The following is a 22,337-nucleotide window of genomic DNA, read 5'->3' on the forward strand; positions in this document are numbered from 1 at the left end:
AGATGTCCATTCCTATCTGATGTCCTACATTCCAACCCTGATGTTCAAGTCTCGCTTCTGATGTCCTTTGTCAGGTTCCGATTCTGAAGTTCCGTCTGTCCTTAAGTTATGGGTTCAGCTCACTCACCCCGGACCTCGTCTCCAGCTGACCATTTCCTGGGAGTAAATCTGTCCTATCCGGTGTCCGTTTCCTGATGGCTGGAGCCCTCTTCTGGCAAGATTGTCTTCGAGCACTGCCCAGATTCCTTCCTTGTCCTGAGCCTCAGTCTTGTGCTCGCTCCACTCTCCGCGTGGTCCATGACCAGCCTCTTCAGGTTGTGTAGGGCGCGCCATAGGATAGGGTGGTCCGTGACCAGCCCATGTCGGCTGTGTAGGGCGCCTTGAGGGGCAGCACTTGTCTAAGCCTCCGAGTATCCTGACTTCTTACCCTTGCCTGAGTCTTCCCAAGTCCTCATCGGAGTATCCGGAATCCTCACCTGACTCTCTAGAATCCACCTCTGATCTTTATCTACATCTGGGCATCTTATGTCCGAGTTCCAAGCCACCTCATGTCTTCATCTCGTCTGAGTTCCAAGTTACCTTTGTCCTCGTCTCATCTGAGTTCCAAGTTCCCTCATGTCCTCGTTTAGTTCGAGTTCCAAGTCTCCTCTTGTTCTCGTCCAGCCTGAGTTCCAAGTTTCCTCGTGTCCTCCCCTTGTCTAAGCTCCCAAGTCTCCAAGAGTCCTTGTTTCGTCTAAGCTCCCAAGCCTCCAAGCGTCCTCGTTTCATTTGAGCTCCCAAGTCTCCAAGTGTCCTTGTCTCGTCTGAGCTTCCAAGTGCCAAGTGTCTTCGTCTTGTCTGAGTCTCCAAGTACCAAGCATTCTCGCCTTGTCTGAATCTCCAAGTGTTCTCGACTTGTCTGATTCCCAAGCTCCACATGTCTTCAACTCATCTGAGCCTCCGAGCTTCCTCGTCTTGTTCAAGTCTTCAGCCTAGTCCAAGGCCGAAGTTTCGTCTTGTTCCTAGTTCCAGTACTATCGCATGTCCTCAACCTCTCTCCGTCCTGCCGCATCTGCCGCTCCCTAGTGACAGGTCTGAAAGGGCTATCGAGTGGCTGGAGGGCTACCCCAGAGACCAGCATTGCATTGCTGGGTATCTACTGGTGTGTGCAGGTTCGGCGGAGGTTAGGGCAGTGGTCAGTATGTTCCTCCCAAGCTGGTCCACGTCTTGCCTGCTGCGGCGCTTCCACGGAGCTCCTCTCTGCAGTTGCGTCATGGTCCAAGGGCACACATCTCCCCGGAATTGGGAGCGCTCCCTAGCACTCCCTCCCACAGATCCCAACACTCAGGGGGTTTTCTGCATGTTTGGGGTCCTCCCCCCCTGCTTTATTCCCACCTTTCTGTGGACTGTGGCTCAGAGATATAAATTCCCCCCCTGAGAATGTGCACGAGGGCTTCCTTCCTTCACAAGAAGATGCTTCAGAGGGGTCTTTCTGCTTGAATTGAGCCCAATGTGAGTGGGTTTTTTTGAATAGAGTTTTTGCAGAGTTTTGGAAGATTGTTGAAATTCTGAACGTTGGACCATTTTCCTGAGAGAAAGACAAACACTCCGTATCTTAAGGGGTTGAGTCCTAGAGGTTTATCTACCTTGGTGCCCAGGTAACAGCAAAGTCCTGGGGATTTATAGCTGTTTGGAAGAGATTTCTGGTGCAAGGGATATTTGGCATCTTAGCCCTTGGTGGATTACCCTTCCCTCCAGGGGGGAGGGCATGTTTGAGTTGGTCACTGGTCCAGTTGGGAAAAAAAAACAACTTGCGGGATGTACCATGGATAAAGAGACTTGGGCTTGATTGATTATGATTTCCTGATGTTATATCTAATTTTTGTCATATTGGCCTGGATCTTGCTTTTCAAAATGTAAGTACATTTTTATTTGAACACCATCCTCTGATTCTCTGGTTTATTGCTATCTGCCTCCTAAGTGGAAGATCTCCTGCCTGTGTGTACCACTGACAAAAACGTGTGTGTGTGTGGGGGGGGGGGGGGGGGGGGGGGCATGTGACTTTTGATGACTGTATCCAAACTGCAGCAGGGACCCAGGAGGTTGAACCTCTCCCCCACTGGATGAATCCTGGTGCCCCCAGGGGCTCTTGTGAGACATGTGCAGAGGAAGAGAGGTCCGAGATATAGAAGAGCTGCCTGGAGAATTTTGTGATCCCCTAAATTCAATGCACCCCATGAAGGAGAGGTTATGTTATAAAATGAAAGGTATATTTCTCTTCTGTCTGCCCCAGAGTGTTGTATCAAAAGTTAACAACAGGTAATAGAAGCGTTTTTAAAAATTTCCATGTCACCATGTTTAAAAGCATTCTCTGAGTTTTGAGCTTCAAAATCATAAAAGAAGCAAATATTGAAGAATAAGAAAAAAGTCCTCAATTTTTCAAAGCCAATTTCTCTCCATTTTCATACATTTGAAGAGTGTCTTTTTTTTTTTTTCTTTTTTAGAGCTAAATTGTTGACGTCAACAAAAGCAGCTAGACAGGCAGCTGTCCTATTTGCACGTCTGGGCAGGATGTGTTTTGTGTAGCACACAGACTACCAGAGCAGCTGACAGAAACCCAGGCCAGGGATGCTGTGCTGTGCTGTGCTGCGCTGGGAGGGCTGAGTGGAGCTTTTCACCTCCTTGAGCGAATCTTGGCTGTGCAAAACAGACATCTGAGAGAACTGAAAGCATGTGTTAAAAGTATGCACATCGCATGCTGTTACTATGTTTCCAGGCTAGTGCAGACCACGCTGCAAAGTTTTGGTGTAGATTTCTGAACAGCAGGGACTCTGAAAAAAAAGATAAACAGACATGTTCAAAGACATAATATTGGGTCTTTGCCATGTACGCAGATATATTGTGAATTTGCAGTGGTGATTTTCTGCCAGGTCATACCAGGTTACCAAGCTGGAACCCTTTTGAAATTGCTTCCTTTTTCCAAAAAAATGTAAGGTAGATGCCTGGTACTTTTTATTTAGGAAAATTACCACAGTTACTTTGTATATAGAATTAAATGATGTATAAATTGTATTGAAGAAAGGTTTGATGAATTGCTCTGGAAATGCTACTGAAAAGTAGATACTTGCTGTCACAGCTCTTTTAAACACCTGTGTGAATGTTGCTTGTACCTCCTGTCCCCCCAGAAGAAGCAATAGGCGAAACACGTTAGGATTCAGACCTTTCTGGTCCACTGGCTGAAACTCAGAACATAGAAACACCCCACTTCAACCTGTGTATAATATAAACAAAACCTGATTTCACAGAGACCCTCATACATAGGTACGTATCTGTAGCGCCACAGTGCTTGTTGCATACCTGTATCTTCATTCTAATCATTGGTCTCTAAATGAAAATAATTTTTTATATTTTTTCTGCAATATACGCACACAAGTTATAAAATAGCTGGCAGCCTCCCTGGGCATGGGTCAGCGAATGCGCGCACATGTGTCCTCACACACCACTTTGAAAGTTACTGTCTAACTGGTCAATTTTAAAAGGCTTGCGTACACCAAAACTGAGAGTTATGCATGTGTCTCAGGCCATGTGGATTTTAAAAGGCCCACCACAACACATGTATCTCCCGTTACGTGCACAAGAAATTTTCTGGGGAAAAAAGGGGCAGGGCATGGGCGTGACCTGGGTGGGGAATGGGCATGGCATGGATGGGCCAGGCTGGGGCTTGATTTCTACATATACCTATTTATGCGCTCAAACGCACACCGGGGTCCCCTACAGAGTAACTTTACTTCTGCTATGATCAGCGTGTAAATAATAAAATAAAAACATATAGACTGCTTAGCGAGGTTTAGGGTGTGTTACGGGTTCAGATTGTGCACACTGGTATTCTGCCCAAGGGCTCTGACCTGGGGGGCTAATCTCATATAAACATGCACAATTTCAGGGATAATACCTGGGGGCTTGAACCCAGGAGCTTATCCCTTACAAAAATAGCCACTCACAATTACCAGGATTATACCTGGGGGCTTGAACCCAGGAGCTTATCCCCTATACAAATGGCCACACACAATTACTGGAATTATACTGGGAGCTTTGTTACGACTGTCGCTGCCTGATGTTTCCACTCCGCCCTACTTACCTCTTTGGCGACTCCACCCGTGGTTGATGGACATCTGGCTGCCACGGCGTCTGCCTGCCGTCCTCTCCAGCATCCCCAGTCCGGCTTGGGTGCTGCATCCCGCCATGTTGTTCAGCTACCATAGGGCGCACGCGCCGCGCGGCCCTGCTTCTTATTCCTTCTTTGGCGCGAACCTCAGGGGCGTCCCCATGTGATGACATCACGCATCCCGGATACAAAAGCCTACTCTATTTGCTAGCTAATTGAGTTAGCAAGGTGAAGGGACTCCTGGTGATGGGACTCCTTACGGATGGGATTCGCTCTCCGTACCTAGCTACTCTGCCTCGCCTTAATTGGACTTACTCTATCGGGGTACCCGCTCTTTAGGGGCCTCTCTCTTTTCTTTCAGGTCACTGTCTGGAACCGGTACTCGCTCCTCGAGGGCCCATGTTCCCAGACTCGCTGCCTGAGCTCACTTCTGCTTAGAAGAAACCGCTGCCTACACCATCAGTGAGTTACCATCTATATTCTCTCAGAGCTGTTCCCTGGAACCAGGTACTCGCTCCTCTAGGGCCTTCCTCTATTCCAGCTTCTGTGTTACCTTCCAGGAGAAACCTCTATGTGAGTAATCTACTAACGAGGCTCTATACCAGAAAGCAAATGTTGCTTACCTGTTACAGGTGTTCTCACAGGACAGCAGGATATTAGTCCTCACATATAGGTGACATCACAGGATGGAGCCCAATCACGGAACACTTCTGTCAAAGTTTCCAGAACTTTGACTGGCCCCTACTAGGCATGCCCAGCATAGCACCAACCCTGCAGCCAGCAGGGGTCCCCCTTCAGACTTGTTAAAAAGCTACAGGTAGTGCCGAAAATAAAATAAGAAAACGTTACGAACCCAACACCGCGGGGCAGTGGGCGGGTTTCTTGAGGACTAACATCCTGCTGTCCTGTGAGAACACCTGTTACAGGTAAGCAACATTTGCTTTCTCACAGGACAAGCAGGATGGTAGTCCTCACATATGGGTGAGTACCGAGCTGAGGATGTCCGAGTATGCACCAAATGTACTCAGGCAAGGCACTAGGCCTGGGTTGAAATTTGGCTGAGGGCATCCTGAACCCCACCGGGCAGGTGGAAGGGTGTTGGTACGTCACGCTGTAAATAGGTTGCGCAAGACAGACTGGCCAAAGATGGAATCTTGTCTTCCGGCTTTGTCCAAGCAATAGTGGGCTGTAAAAGTATGGAGAGAACTCCAGGTGGCAACCCTGCAAATGTCAGGAAGCGGCACCGATCGTAGGTGTGCTACTGAAGTCGCCATGGCCCTCACAGAGTGTGCTTTAACACGGTCTTGAAGTGGAATGCCCACTTGCTGATAGCAAAGGGATATGCAGTCCACCAACAAGGAGGAGAGAGTCTGTTTACCCACAGGCTGCCCCAATTTGATAGGATGGAAAGAGCAAACAATTGAGTGCTTTTCCTGTGGGCAGCTGTATGGTCTAAGTAGAATGCTAGAGCCCGTTTGCAGTCAAGGGTATGCAAAGCTTGCACTCCTGGATTGGAATGGGGCCTGGGAAAAAAGGTAGGTAGTATTATGGATTGATTGAGATGAAACTCCGAAACTACCTTAGGTAAGAATTTAGGGTGAATGTGGAGTTCTGCCCGGTCCTGCAGAAGTTTAGTGTAAGGCGGGTAGGTAACTAGAGCCTGTAATTCACTAACTTTGCGAGCAGAAGTATTGCCAAAAGGAAAATCACTTTCTATGTGAGATATCGAAGGTCACAAGATTGAAGAGGCTCGAATGGTGGTTTCATGAGCCTACCCAAAACTAGATTGAGGTCCCAAGAAGGGGTCAGAGGATGCAGAGGAGGCTTGAGGTGAAGCAAGCCCTTCAAAAAATGTGTAACAAGGGGTTTTACTGATATGGGAACATCCCCGACACCTTTATGGAAGGCGGCTACCGCACTGACATGCATCCTGATGGAGGAAGTTTTTAGACCTGACTCTGACAAGTGCCAGAGATAGTCCAGAAACTTTGTGTTTGGACAGGTAAAAGGATCAAGGGACTGAAAAGAGCACCATGACATAAACCTGGTCTATTTGTAAGAATACGATTTTCTCGTGGAAGGCTTCCGTGAAGCAATCAGGACACGGGAAACTGGTTAAGTGGCTGAAGGATTAACCTTTCAACATCAATGCCGTCAGGGACGAGGCTTGAAGATTGGGGTGGCGGAGGCACCCGTCATTTTGAGTGATTAGAAGCGGGTCCTTTCCCAAGGGAATTTGCCTGCGAATGGAGAGATCCTGAAGTATTGGAAACCACACTTGGCACAGCCAGTGGGGTGCTATCAGGATCATGGTTCCCTTGTCCTGACGTAACTTCACGAGAATCTTCGAGAGAAGTGGAAGTGGAGGGAATGCATATAGGAGACCGGTTGCCCATGATAGGGAGAACGCGTTTCTTGGCTGATAGTGTTGGCTGCGAGTGAGAGAGTAGAAGTTGTCTACTTTGTGATTTTGAGGTGACGCAAAGAGGTCTATTTGAGGATAACCCCATTGGTGGAAGATCGAGTTCGCTACTGAGGGACTGAGAGACCACTCGTGCGGTTGAAAGGTGCGACTGAGCTTGTCTGCCAACACATTGTCCACTCCCGGCAAGTAGGTGGCCCTGAGGTACATCGAGTGGGAGAGGTCCTCTGCCCATATCTGTGCAGCTTCCTGACACAGAAGGTAGGAGCCCATCCCTCCCTGTTTGTTGATGTACCACATGGCCATCTGGCTGTCCGGCTGGATCAGGATGACTCGATTGGAGAGGCGATCCTGAAATACCCTGAGAGCATATCTGATTGCTCGCAGTTCCAGGAAATTTATTTGGTGTTTGGCTTCCTCTGGAGACTAAGATCCTTGTGTCTGCAGATTGGCCATGTGGACTCCCCATCCGAGGTTGGAAGCATCGGTGGTGAGAGTTATTTGAGGGTTTGAAGCCTGGAAGGGCAAGCCTTGGAGGAGATTGACATGATTTCTCCACCAGGCGAGAGACTGAAGGAGTGAGTCGGTTACGTGGACAATGGTCAACAGGGGCTGAATGGATTGAATCTATTGTGACCTTAGAGTCCACTGCATGACTATCATGGCCAAGCGGGCCATTGGGGTGACCTGAACTGAGGACGCCATGTGTCCCAGGAGGATAAGAAAGTGGTGTGCAGTCGTGGAGTGCTGAGACTGCAGCTGGTGTGCAAGAGACACGAGATTGAGAGCTCGCTGTCAAGGCAGAAAAGCCTTTGCCTGCAAGGTGTCCAAGTCTGCCCCAATGAACGATGAGGTTTGAGATGGGACTAAGTAGGATTTGTCGTAGTTGACGAGAAATCCTAGCGAAATTAGAGTGTGTAAGGTAAGACATAGGGACGACAGAGCAGCTTGCTGAGTGGGAGCCCTGATTAACCAATCGTCTAGATAGGGGTAGACGTGAACACCTTGAGTCCTGAGGAAGGCTGCAACCACGACGAGGCATTTTGTGAAGACTCGTGGTGCAGACGTGAGGCTGAATGGAAGCACTCGGTACTGATAGTGCTTGGGGCCTACTAGAAACCTCAGGTATTTGCGATGGGATGGAATTATCGCAATATGAGTGTATGCGTCCTGGAGGTCTAGAGAGCAGAGCCAGTCCACTCTTTGTAGAAGAGGAAGAAGAGAGCCCAAGGTTACCATTTTGAACCTTTCTCGCTGGAGGTACTTGTTGAGGGCACTTAGGTCCAGAATTGGACGAACACCCCCCGATTTTTTGGGAATTAGAAAGTACCGGGAATAGAACCCTAGGCCGTGCTGAGAGTAGGGTACTGCTTCTATTTCCTTGGACTGCAGGAGGAGGGAGACCTCCTGTTCCAGAAGGATGGAGTGATCGGATGTTCTCCACGTCGGTACAGGTGGGGAGTCCGGTGGAATGGAGAGAAAGTTCAGATGATAACCCTGAGCAATTATCGCCAGGACCCACTGGTCTGAGGTGATCGAGTGCCACCTGTTGTTGAAATGGCACAATCAACCTCCCATTGGTATGTGGGGCAATGGAAGCTAGCTGCTGCTCTCTATGCAGGAGTCAAAAACCGGAAGCAGGACCTGGTTGAGGAGGTGCTTGCGGTTTTTGTTTTCGTGTCTGACGAGACTGGATTTTTTTGAAACGGTCTCATAGAACGGGTTCTAGCTGGTGGCGGATACGATTTCTTCGGGCGGAAGATTGACTTCTTAGAGTCCTTTCGGAAGGGCTGTTTTGAAGAGTACTCAGAAGGCATCACAGAGAGCTGTCTTAGGGTCTCATGATGGTCCTTGAGTTCCTCCACCATTCGTTGAATCTGCTCACCAAACAGATTATTTCCTACACAAGGCAGGTCGGATAATCTTCTTGTACTTCAGGGCAAAGGTTGGAAGACTTGAGCCAGGTCCATCATCTTGCCGAGATAGCATCTGCAGATACCCTGGTAGCAGTGTCAAAGATATCGTAAGATGATCTGATCTCATGCTTGTCTGCTTCAAAACCCTTGTTTACTAGGGTTTGGAGTTGATCTTGAAATTGCTGAGGCAGGGAGTCTGTCAAATCTTGTATCTGCTTAAATAAGACCCTATTAAATTGGGTCATATAGAGCTGATAAGAGGCAATTCTGGAGATGAGCATTGATCCGTGGAAGGCACGGCGACCAATGGCATCTGGAAATTTCTGTTCCTTGCCTGGGGGAAAGGAAGTGTGAGGTTTTGATCTCCTTGCTCTTTTCTGGGCAGATTCTACAACCACAGATTGGTGATCCAATTGAGGTTTGTGAAAGCCTGGAGCTGACTGTACGAGATAGGTGGTGTCAGCTTTCCTGTTGACTGGAGCAACAGAGCCAGGATGTTCCCAGTTCTTTTTGAGGAGATCCAGAAGAACCTGGTGGATAGGGATGGAGGTTATTTCCTTGGGAGCATCCAGGAATTGTAGCAACTCCATTATTTGATGCCTATCATCCTGTTCCATCTGTAATTGGAAGGGAACCAATTCAGACTTCTCCTTCACAAAATTTATAAAGGAAAGGTCCTCTGGAGGAGAACGCTTTCTGCTTTCAGTAGGTGAAGGTGGTGAAGGTAAATCATCGGTGTCTGGTGAAGAATCATCAGTCCAGGTATCATAGGGATCAGCACCTGCTCCTCTAGGGACTAGAGGAGGATGGGGCGGTGGGATCCCTAAAGGTCCTGGTCAAGGCTCTGAAGGATTCGAAGGAATAACTGGAGGCACCGATGAAGGCATCGAAGGCACCGGTGCAGGCATCAAGGGCATCAATGGATGGCTCGATGGCGCCAGACGTATCAGCACCGATGGATGGATCAGTGGCACCGATGGCCGTATCGACATCGATGGCTGAGGTATCGGCAGAACTCTCGATGGAGGGATGCGGAACGGTGTTTCTCCTCCTGATGACAAAGCAAGCGGGGAGGGCACCAGAGCCATCGGTGACCCAGGGTCCATCGCTGGAAAAGCGGTTATGAGCGCTTCCATCCTTGAGAGAGGCGGTGCCAACGCTGCTGGAATCGGGTCGGTGGTCGGTTCCGCAATCGGTACCGGTGTCGGTGCCGGAGGAACTTGGAGTCGATGCATCGCCTTGTCAATGGCCTCCTGAATCATCCGGTCCAGTTCTTCTCGGAGACCTGGAGCAAGCAGCCCTGGCTCTGGAACAGAAGAAGGAGTCAGAGGCATAGCCGGAGGGACCACCGTTAGAGGCGGAGTCGCGGCTCCCGATACCCTGTCGGGTGAGGGTTGCCTCGGTGACCCGGTCGCTGAAAAGGTCGGTGCCTTTTCTGGACGGGGTTTCTTCGACGGCGGCTCGGACTATGGCGAGGTCAATGATTTCGCACCCTCGATGGTCTGAGACTTTCGATGCCGGTGGCAATGTTTATCTCTACGATCCCCATGGTCCTGAGGGGGAGGAGAGGGTGTTAAAGTCCGAGAAGTTGTCGATGCCGAACGGTCACCGGCCGGAGGTTGATGCTGGCACGAAGTTGACAGTGTCGGTTCTGACGGGGTTTGAGCATGGAAGAGAAGTTCCAGTTTCTCCATTCTGGCCTTGTGACCTTTTGGTGTCATTAGTGCACATTTGGTGCAGGTTAGGACATCGTGCTCACATCCGAGACACAATACACAGACTTTGTGGGAGTCTGTGATGGACATGGTGCGATTACAGTCCGGGCACTGGCGGAACCCCGACGCCATGGCCATGAAAAAAATTGAGCCGCGATACGTTCGACGGACAGTAGGCCGCGAGGGCCAAACTCGACGGTAATCGATGGAAAAGGGTAAAAAGCTTACTGGAGTACCGCGGCTTGAAAAAGTTGAAGGCGGGACCCCTGTGGGGTAAATTAAATTTTAGTAACTCCGTGAGGAAAATTCCTGTCAGGAATCTCTACAGAGCTCCTTAACCACATGGCTACTGCTGCGCGGAAAAAAGAAGACTGAAGAGGGACCCCTGCTGGCTGCAGGGTTAGTGCCATGCTGGGCATGCCCAGTAGGTGCCAGTCAAAGTTCTAGAAACTTTGACAAAAAGTGTTCCGTGATTGGGCTCCATCCTGTGATGTCACCCATATGTGAGGACTACCATCCTGCTTGTCCTGTGAGAACATAGGTAACCACCTTTGGCATCAAATTCTCATAGGCACCAGAATATCGCTGCTGCTGTGCTTAAATCTGAGCCCGCCACCTCTGTGCCACTTCTATCCTTTAGTAGCTGCAGCTCCAGGTCACAGCAGCAACTGAAAATGAGGAAAAAGTCAGCTTGAGGCTTTCAGCAGTCCACGTGCGCTATTGGACCCTGAGATGCCCCACCCCTCACATGGGTTTCCAGTATAACATAATATATGATGGCACATAAAGACAAATAGTCCATCCAGTCTGCTCAGCAAGTTGTTTAGGGTAGTACCTGCTGCTATGTGCAAGTACCCCCCCTCCCCCCCATGCCTTCTGTTAAGGGTAGTAACTGCCTCTCCATATAGGCTACTGCTAATGCAGAAATTTACACTTAAAGTTAACAAAGGTTATTCCTTTTCTTCATTTCTATCCTCTAGATGGCAGTGTCTCCAAATATGTTTTGCATATTCCTCACCAGAAATGAGCCCCATTTGTAAGCCAGGGTAAGTTTTGTTATGTAATTTTTATATTCTAATGTTAATGTTTTTATGTTATCCACTCAGAAAGCAAATTTACTTATCATAAACATCTCCATAGACAGCAGGATGAATTTGCTATGACATGTGGGACTGAACAGACCTTTCTCTCATAGCTAGTAAAGCTTTTTCTCTGTTGAACATGTGGGGAATTCACATGTGGGCATTGCTTGTGAGGCCCCCACCCAGTCAATTTTAAGGGCTAATTATAGCTAGGCAATCAACTCTCCAAGGAGGTGGATGGGTATTTTGCATAGCTAATTCATCCTATTGTCTATGGAGAACACCGTTTCTGGTAAGTAAATTTACTTTCTCTGTCAACAAGCAAGGTTGTATTAGCCATGACATGTGGTGAGTCCCAAGCTGAGGGCTGCAATGGAGCGTTTACCGAATAAGCAACCCGGACCCCACCATGGAGAGTAGACTACTGGATAAACAGGCTATGCAAAACTGCTTGTCTAAATTTACTGTTACTTTTGAAAGATTGTCCAGACAGTAATGGAACTCAAAGGTATGACAGGTTTTCTCACCTTCATGTGCTTGTGGTCTTGGGAAGAATGTAGGTAACACAATGACTTGATTAATATGGAAAGCTGATACTACTTTTGATAGAAACTTTGGATGGGTTCGGAGTACCATCCTGTTATGGAGGAGCTGCATATACAGTGGAAAATAAACTAAAGCCTGAAGCTTGCAGACTCTTCTGGCTGGCATTATTGCTACAAGGAATATTACTTTTCATGCTAGATATTTAAGGAAAACCAGCTCTAATGGTTTGAACAGCAGCTTCATCAATTCTGCTAGAACCATATTTAGGTCCCATGAAACAGATGGTTTTAACATTTAAAGGTTTAGTAGGAAATAAGCCTTTCATGGTCTTTGAAACTAATGGATGAGTGGCGATTGGCTTACCATCAATGTAAGCATGGTTGGCTGCTATGTCACTGAGATATACGCTTACTGATGAGGTGCTTTGTCCTAAAGTAGAAAGAGAGGGCAAATAGCTTAGTAGCTCTTAAGATTTGCATGAGAACAGATCCAAAGTTTTGTGATGACAACATGTGGAGAAACTTTTCCATTTAAATCTGTAGACTCTTCTAGTTGATGGTTTTCTTGCATTGTGTCCTCAACCTCCTTGTATAAAGATAATTGGTGATCATTGAGCACTCAACTTCCAAGCCAATCAGTTGAGGGAGAGAAGGTTCTGATGAAAAGGATGTTCTTCTTTTTGAGTTGATAAGGATGGATATGATCCAAGAGAGATTGGAGGACTGATGAACAGCTGCACTAGATACACAAACCAAACTTGTCTGGACCATGCTGGAGCTGTGAAGATCAGATGGGCTCAGTATTTGGGCACTTTTTGCACCATTCTGGCTATCAGTGGAATTGGTGGAAAAGTGTACATGAGATCTGCATTGTAATTGAGCAGAAAAGTATACTGAACAAATCCAAGTTCACTGGGAAGAATAGAGCAAAACTTTTCCAGTTTTCTGATTTTCTCTGACACAAATAGGTTGATGGCTAGATGTCCCCATAGAATGAATAGTCTGTTCCTTGTTGCAGAGACCTTTCATGTGGTCAAAAAACTCTGCTGAGGCAATCTGCTAACATGTTGGAGATCCCTGAAAGGTAGGTCGCTTGCAGGACAGCTTGATGTTTGCATGCCCATTCCCATATCTTTATCGCTTCCTTTTAGAGATACTATGACTGTGTGCCTCCATGTTTATTCATGTCAAACATGGCTATTTGATTGTCAGTTTGATGGAGAATTCTCTTCCACTGGAAGAGGTGAATGAATGTTAGTCCATATCTGATTGCTCTCAATTCTAGGATGTTGATCTGCAATTATTGTAAATAAAATAAAATAGTCCTAGGTTGCACCAACACTCTGGAATGTTCTTCCATCTGAACTGCGTAAGGTTTTTGATTATAAACATTTTAGAAAATTATTGAACTCCCACTTGTTTAAAGATACTTTTAATTAACGCACTTATATGTTTTATTTTTACTATTTTATCTTTGCTGTTTTATAGTTTGTTATTATGTTATCTGCTTTGAATAGAATATGGTAATTTACTGGAATCTAAATTATTGTAAATAAAATAAAATTGCCATTCTATGAATGACTAAGTTCCCTGAGTTCAAAAGAGCATGTGGATCCCCCAACCCTTTGTGGCAACATTCGTCGCAAATATGAGCTCTCGAGGAAGTCGAGTAGTAATCCTTCCTGAAGGATATAGGGGTCTAGCCACCAGTACAGATTCTGTTTCATTTCCTGTGAAATTCTCACTTTGATTTTCAGGAGTTGAGTTAGCTGGCCCCATTGGGAACAGAGACCCCACTTCAGGATTTGTATGTGAAGACTTAGTGAAACAGCATGAATCACAGCTATGATGTGGCCCAGAACAACTGGAACTTCTCTGCCATGGACTGATCCATGTTCAACAGTTTGTATACAAGGGATCCAAGAGTGTTCCCTCGATCTAATGGAAGGAATACTTTCTTCTGCACAGATTCTATTCTTGATTTTCTGGAAGGGAATTAGATCCAGTTTCTTTAAATTCACAAGGAACCCTAGCAATTGTAGAAGTTGTATTGATTTTTGTAGGAAGGTTAATACACCTGCTTGGAGGTTCAACATCATAAATCAGTTGTCTAGGTAATGGAAGACTCAGATGCCCTGCACTGCTACTACAGTCAGGCACTTAAAGACCCTCTGCTGTTGAGAGGCCAAAGGGGAGTACTCTGTACTAATAGTGGGAATAGTCCACCATAAAGCATAGGTAATATCAGTGGGAGGGATGGATGGGAATATGAGCATAAACATCCTTTAGATCTAGACAGTGCATCCTCTCTTCCATCTGGATAAAGGGAAGAATTGTGTGGGGTGAATTAATTTTGAATTTCTCCCAGTGCATTTGCTTGTTCAGGCTTCTTAAATTCAGGAATAGAACCCTTGGTGATGGGGAAAAAACAGTTCTATTGCCTGCTGTTGGAGGAGTGACTCCACCTCCAGGCAGAGTTGCATTGAATGAGATGGATCCAGCCTGAAGGCTGAGCAATGAGGAAGCATGGGAAGCTGGGAGAAATGCAAGTGGTATCTAGACCACAATCTTGAAAACCCAGTGATCTGCAGTTGTTACAGTAGTGGACCCTTGGGTTAATGCAAGGTTGGCACCACCTGCAGGGAGGAGCCCTGCAGGTCCACACCGTCAACAGGTGGACCTCGCTGGAGCAGAAACCCAACGGGACCTTCACCAATACCAGCTCTCATTCCCCACAGGTTGAGCCCTTGGGTGCCGGAGCCAGCTGGACTTAGGTGTGGGTCTCTGGATGGTGAAGAATCCGATGAAGGATGTGATCCGCTGAAGAGCAGTCAGTGCAGGCTAAAGGTCGGATAGACCGCAGGTGGAGTCAAGAGGTACCAGAGGTTGGGGCAGGTGGTGAGCAGCAAGAACGAAGACAGGCAAGAGGTTAGGGCAGGCAGAAGGCAGGCAAAGTCCTGAGTAGGTCCAAGATTAGCCAGGCATCGATCCAAGAAGAAGGCGAAGTATCCGGAGCCAAAGAGTTAGGAGCCACGAGTCAGGACCTGTTGCTGAGGTGTTTGGTGTTGGGCAGATCTGGATTTAAATACCCGCACCCCGCTGATGTCATCGGTGGGAACCATGGAGGTTTTCCCACCGTGGGCCCTTTAAATTGGGCCACGATACTTGTGCAGCTAAGACCACCCTCTGCTCGGGGCAGCGTCTCTGACACGGCTGGGCCCATGGGATGGCCTGCTGCTTCTTCATTGCAGTGTCGGGAACCCTGGCCAGGAGAGGAAAGGGCAACCAGCTGTGGGGCGAGCCTCAGGCTGGCCGAACACAACAGTGGTGATATTGTGCCACTCTTTCATATAGTTCTGGATTCTTCCCCCTACTGGAGAGTATAGTTATTTGGTTTGAAAAGTGGTCAAAAACTTGGTCCAGGTTTAAGCTGGACTTGTTGCATTGTTTTAGGATGACAGCATTAATGTTGTCAAGCATGAGTCTGAAGTTGTTGCTATTATAGAAGTAGAGGTAGCATCCAATATTATTGGAATTTCCAGAAATACAGTATTTTAAAAGCTTAGTATGAAAGGGACTGATCACCACATATTATTTCTTTATTTGAGCAGCTGTTTCTCTGAGTTTTTCTCTGAACAAGTGATCCCCAGACCGGGGATGATTGCTAACTTGTCATGAGCATCAGTGTGTAGGCTGCTGGCTCTCAACTAAGCCATGCTGCATGTTCTGATGGAGACGGTTGAGGTGTATGTTGTGGTATTGAATGCTTCATAGATGGAGCGAATCTATATAGTCCTCTGCATCCAGAAGTGACTGAGACTATATAACTCCGCCTTCACCAGGTGGAAGAAAAGGCTTCAGTGTCTGTATACAATCGTGTAAGTATTAAACCATATAGAATTGGTGAGAGGAGGTACATGCATTTAGCATGCAGCTTTGGGACACTTTTTATCGAAATTGTCCAGGAAACTAGGATCCTTCCCTGGTGCAATATTCGAGGATATCCTTGCTTTCTTTGCTCTTTTAAGAGCAGATTCTACCACAACTAATTGCTGGGGTAATAGCAGTATTCCAAACCCTGGGGTGTTTGTACTCTGTATTTGAGGTCTAATTTTCTTGCAAATGGGACACAGGAAATAGGATTTTTCCATATCCTTCTTTACAATTCTTGTAGGATATCATTGATTGGGATAACTGCTAGCTCTGCCATAGTGTCCAGAAAGTTCCCTGATAATTGGTGGGTGCAGGAATATCATGTCCCCTTCTGCCCTATTGACATTCTTGGAAGGCCAGCATGACCGTTGCTGCTCACCTCAATTTGCCTAGTAGATCTGATTCTGGCTAAGATGGTCGCCTCTGCACGCCGACCTCCCTTGCGTTCCCGGGACAGCGTGGGCGATCCCAGTTGCCATCTTGAATTTGGTGTGACCTAGAGCACGTGCGTACCTGCCTGCCTCCTTCTTGTGCACATCATGGCAGGAACCTCGGGGGCATCCCCTCCGCATGACGTCACTGCCTATGTGTATTTAAGCCTACCGGACTTTCCTACCTACGAGTTAGCAAGGATTCCATCTTGCTCAATTCCTTCCTCTGAGACACTTGCCTCGCTGTTCCTGCATTCCAGACTGAGTGACTCAGGTACCTGCTCCTCGTTTGCCTTTCTGCACTCAGGGCTATCCGTTCCTCGGAGAGCCTTATCTGCCTGTCTCACCTTCTCCAGCTAAGTGAGTTCTCTTGCTGCTTCCATGGATGACTCTGCACTGTTCCTGCTTCGGGTCTCCACTGCTGCTATAATTAATTCTCTACTACAACATCACGGAGTGAGTACAAGACCTGCTCTACATTACTGCTTCCATCTTGCTGTGTGGATCCTCGGGTTACCCCACTCTGCAGACCACTACCAGATCCACGCCGTCTTGTGCCAGTTGCCAACATCTAGCTCCGGCCTACCTTGCGCTGCGGACCACTACCAGAGCTACCTTGCACAAAGCCTACCAAGAAGCAAGTATTCCCTGAGTTACCCCGCTCTATGGACCACTACCGGAGAATCTATCCCAGGTCTTCCTACTCCAGGACTGAGTTTGCAAACCCGCTCCTCAGGTTTCTTTTTGCTATATAATAAATATTCTCTGACTCCTGTGTCCTTCACTGCTGACACCTCACTGTCGTGGAGAGTCCCCACAGGGCTCTATCCACGACCCAAGGGCCCAAAAACCAAGTTCAAACATAACAGATTGCTAACTCCATGGATCTGGCTCAGCTCTCAGCCTTACAGGTCATCCCTAGCCTGGCCCAACAGATTTCGGAGCAACAGAGAACTTTGGAGTCATTGACTAACACCTTTAATCAGCTGAACACCAGACTGAATGCTTCTCCGACCAGAATGCATCGCCCCCAGTGGTTTCCGGGCATACTACCTTTTGCCTGCTCCTACTCGTTTCTCAGGAGACTCCCTGTTGTGCAGGGGTTTTCTAAATCAGTGCTGTATGCACTTCTCCTTACAACCGCTGTACTTCCCTACTGCAGTTACCAAGACGACGTATATCTTATCCTTGTTGGATGGAAAAGCTCTGGCTTGGGCTTCACCATTTTGGGATCGCAATGATCCAGTCCTGAATGACTTGCCTGGCTTTCTGACTCTCTTCAAATCTGTTTTTGATTACCCCGCACGCCAGTCTGTAGCTGGTTCAGCACTCCTACACCTCCAACAAGGGACTAAGCCACTCCCAGACTACGTAATTGAATTTAAAACCCTGTCTTCAGAACTCCTATGGGATTCGGGTTGTTTACGAGCTATCTTCTTAGAAGAGCTCAACTCCCGTATAAAAGATGAACTTGCTACACGTGAGTTGCCTGACACTCTAAGTTCTCTTATTGACCTCGCTGGAAGGACTGACCACCGTATTCGAGAGCGATCTGTTGAGGTAAAGCCTCCCAAGAGACACTCCTCTAGAGGTAATTGCCCTTGCTCCTTGCCTTCAGCTCCAGTCCAGGCATTACCCAATCCTGAAGAAGAAGATGAACCCATGCAATTAGGCCGTAGCCACTTAACCGCCAAAGAGAGGCGCTTTTGCAAGAAGATGGGCCTCTGCATGTATTGCGGGAAGACGGGCCATGCAGTCCAAACCTGTCCCATCTGTCTGGGAAACATACAGACCTAGGATCCACTGGAGGACTCTTCCTAGGTCTGACTACACCATCTCCTCCACTGACTCTCCCAGTCTCTATTATCTCTGGGCCTCTCGAATTCACCACACAAGCACTAGTCAATTCCAGTGCAGGTGGGAATTTTATTCTGAAAAGATTGGTGGAACATCTACGAATTCCTACTGAACCAGTACCCACACCGCTGCTTCTCTCATCCATACACGGCGAGCCATTGCCAGGAGACGTCTCGCTCACCACACAACCCATTTGCCTATTCACTGGGTCCCTGCATACCGAGACCATCACGTTTCTGATCCTCGAGAAAGCTATCCATCCCATAGTGCTGGGTATCCCATGGTTGCAAGACCATTCTCCCCAGTTCAACTGGTCTTCAATGGAATTGTCACAATGGGGCCTGACCTGCCATGACAGATGCTTGAAAAAGTTAACCCCATTGCCATGCTTGGCCACTGCTACTGCTATTCCTGGTCTACCGCTGCAGTATGTGTCATTCCAAGATGTATTTTCTAAACAAGCAGCTGATGTGCTTCCACCACACAGACCATTTGACTGTGCCATTAACCTGAAGCCGGACACAGAGCCACCCAGAGGAAGAGTTTATCCACTCTCATTATCAGAGATTGAGGCCATGTCGGCCTACATTCAAGAAAATCTACAGAAAGGATTCATTAGACCATCTAAGTCACTGGCAGGGGCCGGATTCTTTTTTGTCAGCAAGAAGGATGGATCCCTTCGCCCTTGCATTGACTATAGAAGTCTGAATGAAATTACCATTAAGGATTGATATCCTTTACCATTCATTTCAGAGTTGTTTGATCGGCTCCAAGGCACAAAGATCTTCACGATGTTAGATTTAAAGGGCGCTTACAACCTTGTCCGCATTCGTCAAGGGGATGAGTGGAAAACAGCCTTGAATACTCGCGATGGCCACTTCAAGTATTTAGTGATGCCATTTGACCTGTGCAACACCCCGGCCGTTTTTCAAAATATGATGCATGACATCTTGCGAGACTTGCTATACCAGTGTGTGGTCGTATACTTGGACGACATCCTCATTTTTTCCAGTGATGTCCAGAGCCATCAAGCAGATGTCATCAAAGTCTTGCAGAGGCTGTGGGATAATCGTCTATATGCCAAGCTCGAGAAGTGTGCATCCCACCAGGAGTCTGTTCCCTTCCTAGGATACATTGTGTCCAGCAAAGGCTTCCAAATGGATCCCCAGAAGACAAAAAGCATACAAGACTGGCCTCAGCCTACTGGTATTAAAGCTCTCTGTCGCATCCTGGGCTTCACTAATTATTATCGCATATTCATCAAGAATTACTCGACCTTAACTGCGCCACTTACTGCCATGACTAAAAAAGGAGCCAACCGATCACAGTGGTCTCCAGATGCCATTTCTGCCTTTCAAGCTCTCAAGCAGACATTCCTCAAGAAACCTTGTTTACATCATCCTGTCCCTCATCGGCCATTCATCATCGAGGTCGACGCCTCTGATGTCGGCCTAGGGGCCGTGCTCAGCCAGCACAGTGAAACGCATACTCTTCATCCCTGCTCATTTTTCTCAAGATGCTTTTCGCCAGCCGAGAGAAATTATGGCATCGGCGACAAAGAGTTGCTCGCTATCAAGCTTGCATTTGAGGAATGGCGTCCCTGGCTAGAAGGTGCTTAACACTAGATAACAGTGTTCACTGATCACAAGAACCTGGAATATTTACGTCATGAATACTCTACCATTGCCAAGCTTGATGGTCATTATTCTTCAACCGATTTGATTTCTTGCTCAAATACCGTCCTGCTGATAAAAACGTCTGGGCAATGCCCTCTCATGCTCCTTTACACCTGAAGATGTCCCTAACGCACCCTGTCACATCATCAACCTAGAGAAGATAGTTCTGGCTGCTACCCATTCTGTTCCAGCAGGTAAAACAGTGGTTCCTCAAAATCTTAGCAAGAAACTTCTGAACTGGGCCCATGATTCTCGGTTATCCGGTCATCCTGGACAGCCCATATGCTTGCCACTCTTCAACGCTTTTATTGGTGGCCGTCTATGAAAAAGGACATCCAAGCGTACGTTGAATCCTGCGCTACCTGCGCCAGACAAAAGCCTCCTGCCGGTCGCCCTTGGAGTCTCCTACAGCCATTACCAGTTCCAGACGAACCATGGACACACATCACGATCGATTTCATTGTGGATTTGCCACCTTCAAGCGGGAACAATACTATATGGGTCACAGTGGACCGCTTCTAAAAAATGGCGCACTTTGTGGCTTTACCCGGACTACCATCTGCCCCAGAACTTGCCAAACTGTTCATACGGCATATATTCTGCCTGCACGGGATGCCTAAGCACATCGTTTCCGATAGAGGTGTTTAATTCACTGCCAAGTTCTGGAGGGCGCTGTGTCTTAATTTGACATTGCATTAGACCTGACATCAGCATATCACCCCCAATCAAATGGGCAAACAGAGAGAATGAATCGGACTCTCAAACAGTTCATTTGTGCCTACGTCAACACTAGGCAGAGTGATTGGGCAGAATTTTTACCCTGGGCTGAGTTCGCCCTGAACTCTCATCCTGCTTCTGCCACTGGATCCACTCCATTCCAAATTGTATATGGTCACCAACCATTGCCACCACTTCCAATACCTTTGTCAGGTACATCACCAGGCTACAGCTGAAGAGATTCACTAACTCTGGACTCAAACTAAGAAACTTCTGCACAAAGCAGGACAATGGGCCAAAAAGCAATACGATGCTCATCACAGAGCTGCACCTCAGTTTGAGCCAGGAGACAAGGTATGGCTCAGTACCAAGTACCTCCGCCTCAAGCTGCCTTCAGTCAGATTTGCTCCACACTACATTGGACTCTTCTCTGTCCTTCGCCGCCTAGGTCCTTTGACCTACAGCCTGAAGCTACCATCATCCATGAAAATACACAATGCTTTCCACGTTTCACTGCTGAAGCCTCTCATTCTCTTAGAATTCTCTCGCAAGACTCCAGATCCACAGCCTCTGGATGCTGAAGAGGACATCGCATACAAAGTGGATGACATCTTGGACGTACGTAAGAGAGGAAAGCATTGGGAATTCCTCATTTCATGGAAAGGATACGGCCCTGAAGAAAACAGCTGGGAACCTGCTGTCAACATCTTGGACAAAGACGTTACATCATTTCCAACTAACTCACCCAAGGAAACTGAAAACCCCTGGGAGGGACCCTAAGAAGGGGGGTACTGTTGCGCCCGTCAGTCGCAGATGGCTGCGACCTTTGCTGCTCACCTCAATTTGCCTCTACACGCCAACCTCCCTGGCGTTCCCGGGATGGCGTGGGCGATCCTGGTCGCCATCTTTAATCTGGTGTGACCTAGGGCACACGCGCACGCCTCCTTCTTGTGCACGTCATGGTGGGAACCTCGGGGGCGTCCTCTCCGCATGATGTCACTGCCTACATGTATTTAAGCCTACCGGACTTTCCTATGAGTTAGCAAGGATTCCATCTTCCTCAATTCCTTCCTCTGAGACGCTTGCCTCACTGTTCCTGCATTCCAGACTGAGTGACTCAGGTACCCGCTCCTCGTTTGCCTTTCTGCACTCAGGGCTATCCGCTCCTCAGAGAGCCTTTTCTGCCTGTCTCACCTTCTCCAGCTAAGTGAGTTCTCTCGCTGCTTCTACTGCTGCTACAACGAATTCTCTACTACAACATCATGGAGTGAGTACAAGACCTGCTCTACATTACTGCTTCCATCTTGCTGTGTGGATCCTCGGGTTACCCTGCTCTGTGGACAACTACTGGATCCACACTGTCTTGTGCCAGTTGCTGACATCTATCTCTGGCCTACCCCACACTGCGGACCACTACCGGAGCTACCTTGCACAAAGCCTTCCAAGAAGCAAGTATTCCCTGGGTTACCTGCTCTGCAGACCACTATCGGAGAATCCATCCCAGGTCTTCCTACTCCAGGACTGATTTTGCAAACCCTCTCCTCAGGTTTCTCTTTGCTGTATAATAAATATTCTCTGACTCCTGTGTCCATCACTGCTGAGACCCCCGCCTGTTATGGAGAGTCCCCAAGGGGCTCCTCCCTGTGAGTGGAGTCAGCTCTCTCCACAACCCAAGGGCCCACAAACTAAGTTGAAACATATAAGAGTGTTGAGGTGTTATGTGTTGATGGCTCCAGGAGCCTGGTGCATTGTTGACACTGATGCACCATATGCTGATGGCAGCAATGCACCAAGCATCAATGGCATTTATGCACCATCGATCAAAGGTATTGATGCACCCGAGGCTTGGTACTTCTTCAGCGCCTCTTCTTCTTTGGTGCTTATCTAGTGTGCCTGTTC

This window comes from Rhinatrema bivittatum, chromosome 1 (assembly GCF_901001135.1).
Source record: "Rhinatrema bivittatum chromosome 1, aRhiBiv1.1, whole genome shotgun sequence".
In the NCBI taxonomy this organism is placed as follows: domain Eukaryota; kingdom Metazoa; phylum Chordata; class Amphibia; order Gymnophiona; family Rhinatrematidae; genus Rhinatrema; species Rhinatrema bivittatum.